The following is a 6,000-nucleotide window of genomic DNA, read 5'->3' as shown; positions in this document are numbered from 1 at the left end:
CTCACCCCACACCTGGAATGCAGAAGTGGCCTGGGCAGGCAGGGTCCAGGAATCTTCACCGCAGCCACCTTGAGCCACCGGGGCTGCGGGGGGGTGGGGTGGGGTGGGGAGTCCTGGCAGGGTGGACTGGAGGCTGAGGATGGGTGGCGGGAGGCGGCTGGGTCGGCGGGGGGCAGCGGGCCCGGCGGACACTCGGGCGCCGAAGGAGTTAAACAGGGCCGGGGGCAGAGCGCCTGTCAGACGCGAGCATGTGCAGTTTGCGCCGCATCCGTACTATGGGTGAGTGCCGCCGCCGCCGCCTGGGGCTGGCTTCCGTGGGGCAGCGGCCGCTGCAGCTGCCCGGGCCCCCGCGCCGCCCCGGCGGCCGCGGACACTCTATGCGGGAATAGTCACGGGAGGGCGGGCGGGCGTCCGGGCGGCGTGGGGGAGGCTTGGCGGGTCAGCCGGCGCGGGGGGAGCCCGAGCGCCGGGCGTGGGGGCGGGGAGCAGGCGGCGCAGGAGAGCGCCCCGAGTCCCGGCGCGGGAGGAGGAGCGGGAGCCAGCCCGAGAGACCGCGCTCCTGGCCGCACCTGCGTCGGGCAGACGGTCGCCCGGCCCTGCCTTGCCTTGCTCTACTCTCGTCCCCGGCCCCGCACCGGTAGGTGCCCGCGATGTCCGCAGAGAGGCCTTTCCGCCGCGGAGAGAGGTGCCGGAGCGGGGCGGGCAGCGCCGAGCGCGGGGGCGCGGGTGATGGGGCGGTGATGGGGAAGAGCCGGCGACGACCCCGTGTAGGGACACTACCGGGATCCCGCTTCTTCTTTGCTTTCGCTTTCGAAGCGGCTGCTGGGGCTGGAGAGCGAGCCGCAGATTAGATGGTGTGTCTGAGCTTGGATTCCCTGCGGGGGATGGGCGCACAGGGGGGCGTGTTGGCGAAAGGGGTGCACACTGGCAACTTTCCCTGCCTGAAACAAAGGGGTGCCGGGTTGAGGCGAGGGTGAAAGATCGGGCTGAGGATCTCAGACCTCTGAAGGTTGACACCTCCCCCCACCCAGGAGAGTGCACCCCGAGGCCCTCTGGAAAGGACAGAGGGGGGCGCCAGACTGGATGGAAGCTGGGGAGCCGGGTCTTGGGAGTGGGAACCACAGACTCTCCTGACTTTGCTGGTCAAAAGGACCCTCTTGCCTTCTCTTCTGCGTGCATGAAAGAGCTGGGTGATGGGGGTGCACACTGGCCATTCTTTTTCAGGTGGATGCCTAGGTCGGTGCCCTAGGTTCTTCATCTGCCTTCATCATCTCTGTTTCCTGTTGGCAAATGGAGGGCTGGGATGGGGAGCCATTTAGCCCTGTTTCTGGCAAGGCCAGGGAGGTATTGGACTCTTTCCCAGGTGTCTTCTTTTCTCCCTTTCTATGGCCAGTCAGAAACTGACCCGGTTCCCTTCCTTCACTCACCGTTTCTCCTTTCTTCCCTGGGGTTTCTCAGGAGGTGCATGTATGATCGCCTCAGGCAGAGTTTGGTGTCAGGCTGTTCTGACACTGGTTAGACTTTCACTGGAGGACTCTTGGAAGCTGCATACCAGTGTAACCTTGGGACTCTGCTCATCCATTATCTCCGCACCCCTATAACAAACGATCTTCCGACTGAGGTCCCCAGGAAGCCTAAATCTCCAGCCCCAGCCCCACCACATACCAGGAAAAAGGGTCAAAGAGAGGTCTGGTGGACCTGCCTTAAGAATGGTATAGGATCTTTCTCTCTGGAAGACAAATGGGCAGTGTTCCAAGATCCCAGTCCTCAATCTTTGTCTCCAGGAGCCGGGTTCCTCCAGTTTGCAGAGCGCTTGCATGTGACCCTTAGCTCTTGTCCCATGGCAGCACCGCCTTCCAAGGGCTCAGGTCATTTACCTGGTTGGAAGGCAGACCAACATCTGCTTCTTTCTGTCATGTTCTGACTGGAGACAGGTTGATGCTCCTGCGTCTCTGTGAGTGAGCTAATGACACTTGTGGTTGGACCAAGGGTGGGTCTGTAAGGACAAGTAGGTTTAGAGATATGGAGGGGTGGGCTGAGATGAAGCCTTCTTTGCCCTTTCGGAGACTCTGTGTTCTGAAGCAGAGACAGAGGGGCGATGGAACGCTGGTCTTTGGAGAGAAATGACAAGCTGATTTAGTGTTGACTTTGGCCACTTCAAGATAGGGTCAAGGAGGATTCCAGGACTTGTGAGGGTTTACGGGGGGGGGGGGGGGGGGGATGAAGTGCCCCTGAGCACTCGCTCTTTGGTCCTGGAACTAAAGTGGCCAAGGTTAGGTCAGGTGTCGAACTCAGATGGCTCAGACAGCCCCACTTCTGTAGAGCTCCGCCCTCCAGCTAGGTAGGGTTGATTGTTGTTCAGTTCAGGTTGGGTTTGTCCGGAGCGGTTGATTCACAGCTGAGGACAGTAGCACTGGCCTTGACCTCCCCAGCAGAAAGGGTGCAAAAAGGCTTTTCTATGGGCAGACTGTTCCCCAGGACCCACACTGGGAGGTAAGAAGATGAAGCTCCTTGGACTCCCTCTTTGAAAGTTATGGGACATGATTTCCTACATTTATATACTGATTTAAGAGCCGGAGGTTCTTGAACAACAGAGGTTGTTAGAAGAGTGAGGTGAGCCTTATACTACGCTTATTTTCTCTGCGTCTTGTTTCTAAAGGGAAAAGTGTCATTTTACAGGGAAGGGCGAAATTACAGCTTTTGCGATAGGGAAAGGTCGGTGTCGGTTTTAAAAGTGTCATTTTTATCAGAAAAGTTGTTCTAGCATGCAGGCAGTGGGGTGGTTCCTCTGTCTGCGTCTGCTCATGGGACGTGTTGGAGCTTTCCGACAAGATGACAAGCCAGGACGTTAGCCACAGTTGCCCTCTGAGCTCTGAGAAGGGTCTCCCATGTGTGTGGGGAGGGGCTCTGGTATCACAGGGAGAGAGCTGGCTCAGGGCAGTAAAGTGAGGCAGCTTGGGCTTAGCAGCAGCCATATCAGATCTGGCTGTCCTTGGGAGAGAAAAAGGATAGCTAACCCTCCCGCCCGACTGACTGCTCTCAAATTTGTGTCCATTTAGTTAGGCCCCTCCTCCCCGTCCACCCTGTAATTGCAAACAAGGTGTTTTGGAGTTTAGTGGACTTTTTGGTTGTTTTTTTGTTTGTTTGTTTGTTTGTTTGTTTTTAATTCAAGAACATTCCTTTTAAAGTGTGAATAATTTCAGCCTTGGCACATTCTCGGCTCCTTTTGTTCATACCTGGCCCGGGGGTGGTGGCGAGTGGGGGGTGATTTCAGAAAGGGATTAAGATCATCTAAAACTGGCTATACTTTTGGCTTCTTCCCCCCCATGCCTCCTCAGGAACCAGAATGTTTGTTACTGGAAGGTAAAGTGTAAGCCGGTTTGAGGGGAAGGGACAGGAACCGGCGTTTTTGGTTATGGTTCTTAAGTCACACTCATACACTGGCTGTGTCTACTAACCTTCTTTTCTTGGGATTTGAGAAGGTTTAGAATTAATTATCTTATGAGTCGTGGGTTATACTTTTCCAAGATGCTTGAAGAGAATTTTGGAGCTGTAGGTTTGGTTCAAGATGTGCCTTTGGGTTGAACATAGTGGCAAATGCCTGTAATCCCAGCCCTTAGAAGGAGAATTTGAGGCCAGCCTGATCTACACATAAAGTTCTAGACCAACCAGGGTTATATAATGATACATTGGCTGGGAAAAATAACACACTTGCCTCAGATCAAGCTCTAGGATGCTCCATGCTGCTGTCATTTATGGAAAAGGAGATGATTTCTCCCTCTGGCATACTTATCCACCATAAAACTGAGGCTGAGTGAGTGACCCTGCTCATTCTCAGACTTTCATGGAAAGCCTGCTCGCTTCTCTTTGCTCACACGAATTCGGCTGCAGGAGTGGGCTCCAGCACATCTCCACGCAAAGGTTCTACTTAACATTGGTTTTGACATCAGTTCCCCTACCTATAAATTTAGTGGGGTTGAAATTGTAGGGTGCTGTTGGCCCGGTGCGCCTTCAAAGACTGGTTCTCAAAGGAAACTTTCCATCCCTTTTTATTGCTGACAGTTCGTGATGGGGTTGGACATAGTCAAGTCTAGCAACCTAAAGAATAAACACAGTTATTGCCATTGCATTTCTGAACTTTTAGCCCCCACCATCTCTTTCTCTGATGGCTCCTGGGGACTTTGAGACCTTGTCTCTGTCATTTTGGTGTTGTAGAAAAGACATTAATAGTATGGCAGTCTACATGGGCAGGGCTCGGGTCTTAAAATTGTTCTTTCTTCTGGAATCTTGGCAGCATACAAAATTTCACTGGCCATGTAGTGTTAGGAGATCTAATGGATAAGGGGCATAATTGGTGAGAACATTTCTGTCACACCTCTCCTCTCCAGAGGTCCCCTACATTCAGCACATACTGGATCATCCCTTCTCACTACTTTTGTAGTTGGGCTCAGATGATGAATGACTTCTAGTTGGCCTATCCATTCATTGTTTCCGTTTTTTAAGAGGTGCCTCTGCCACATGAGCTTTAGAACTGGTCCATCTTCACAGGAGAGGTTTTAGTAGGGCCTTGATACCAGCTCTGGGTCTAGAGATGCCAGCTAAGAGATTGAAGGGCCACAGAGAGAGGGTTCTTCTCTGAACTTCTGAGGAAGCAGTTCATGCTTTGAGATAAATGTACACATATGGCTTCAGTCACTGCAGCAAGAAGCCTGACTTCTAGGTAATAATGGCCGTTCTATGGACCACTGACAAGGGATCTGTTTTGTTATCATTTAAAATTTTTGAGGATTTTATACATGATTACTGTATCTACATCATTTCCCTTCCAGCTCCCCCTGTACCCACATTCTGTCTCATGACTTCTTTAACTATTACTGTTACATATATAACCTACCGAGTCTATGCAGTGTTGCAAACTGTAGATGTGTTTAGGGCTGACCGCTTAGGTTTGGATAAATCCAGGGACTCCTCTCTAAAGAAAACTGATTCCCCCTCTTTCAGAAGCCAATGATTGCCTGTAGGTAGGACTTTAGGAAATTTCCCTCGCCCATGTTGGTATGCTAAATGGTGTTGACATTATGCAGGTTTTGTATAGGCAACCATGTTGTTGAGATTTTGTGGGTGCAGTGTCTCTGTCATGTCTGGAAGATGCTAGTAGCAGACATCTGGTATTCTAGTTCTTAAAAATCTGTTCACACCCCATTCAGTGATTTGCTCTGACCCCTTAGGTCTAGGGCTTGTGTTGCGGATGCATCAGTAGGGGATGAGGACCACTCAGGTCATCTGCTGTCTACATTGACACTTGTGGATCTCTGTAATGGCCTCCACCTGTTGCAAAAAGAAGCTTTTTTTTTTTCATGAGGGTGAGAGCTCCACTTATCTGTGGGTAGAAGGATCAGCATTTAGAATACTGTTAAAAATTATACTGGTTTAGGAAACTGGCCGTGGCAGGTTCTTCTCTAGGGCTTGTGACCTCTCCAGCTTTGAGTAATTGGCTAGTTTGCAGTACCTGGCATGACTTCCTCCTGGTAAGCAGGCCTTTAAGTCCAATTAGATAGCTGTTGGTTTCCCCCAAGACGGAAGTGCAGCTATTGCACCATTGGGCATATCTTGCGAGGCCAGTGCTGTGGTTCCCAGCCTTCCCAGCCGGGTCGGGCCGTTGATTGCTTCTCTCCCTTTGCAGCTTGCATGGCACCAATACTGTGAGAGTTAGTCCTCAGGCAGGATCGTAGATCAGTTTCTAGCACATGCACAATCCCCATCATCTGTCTAAAGGTGTTCTTAACTAGTCTTCATCTTAGTTCTTAGTCTTGAGAATCTCCCTTCTTGTTGTTCCCAGTTCTTTCTCTCTCTCTCTCTCTCTCTCTCTCTCTCTCTCTCTCTCTCTCTCACACACACACACACACACACACACACACACACACACGGCCAGGAATAAGGAACCTGGCCACTGGCCACACTTTTATCACATCATAATATAAATATGGACAATAAATATTG

The 6,000-nt window shown here is 51.8% G+C and overlaps 1 protein-coding gene across 4 annotated transcripts in view; it reads left to right on the top strand.

Annotated features, from left to right (window-relative positions):
• Positions 1–245: 245 nt before the first annotated feature.
• The window catches only part of Tmem229b (transmembrane protein 229B), a 43,756-nt gene continuing 38,001 nt past the window's right edge, over positions 246–6,000 (top strand). For 2 of the 4 annotated variants that reach the window (XM_036206470.1, XM_036206468.1), the window contains exon 1: positions 458–637. The gene's annotated coding sequence lies outside the window, so the exon portion shown is untranslated. The other 2 variants (XM_036206471.1, XM_036206469.1) reach the window with 2 other exon arrangements.

The sequence above is a fragment of the Onychomys torridus genome, chromosome 14 (assembly GCF_903995425.1).
Source record: "Onychomys torridus chromosome 14, mOncTor1.1, whole genome shotgun sequence".
Taxonomy (NCBI): domain Eukaryota; kingdom Metazoa; phylum Chordata; class Mammalia; order Rodentia; family Cricetidae; genus Onychomys; species Onychomys torridus.
This window is presented reverse-complemented; position numbering and strand designations above follow the sequence as displayed.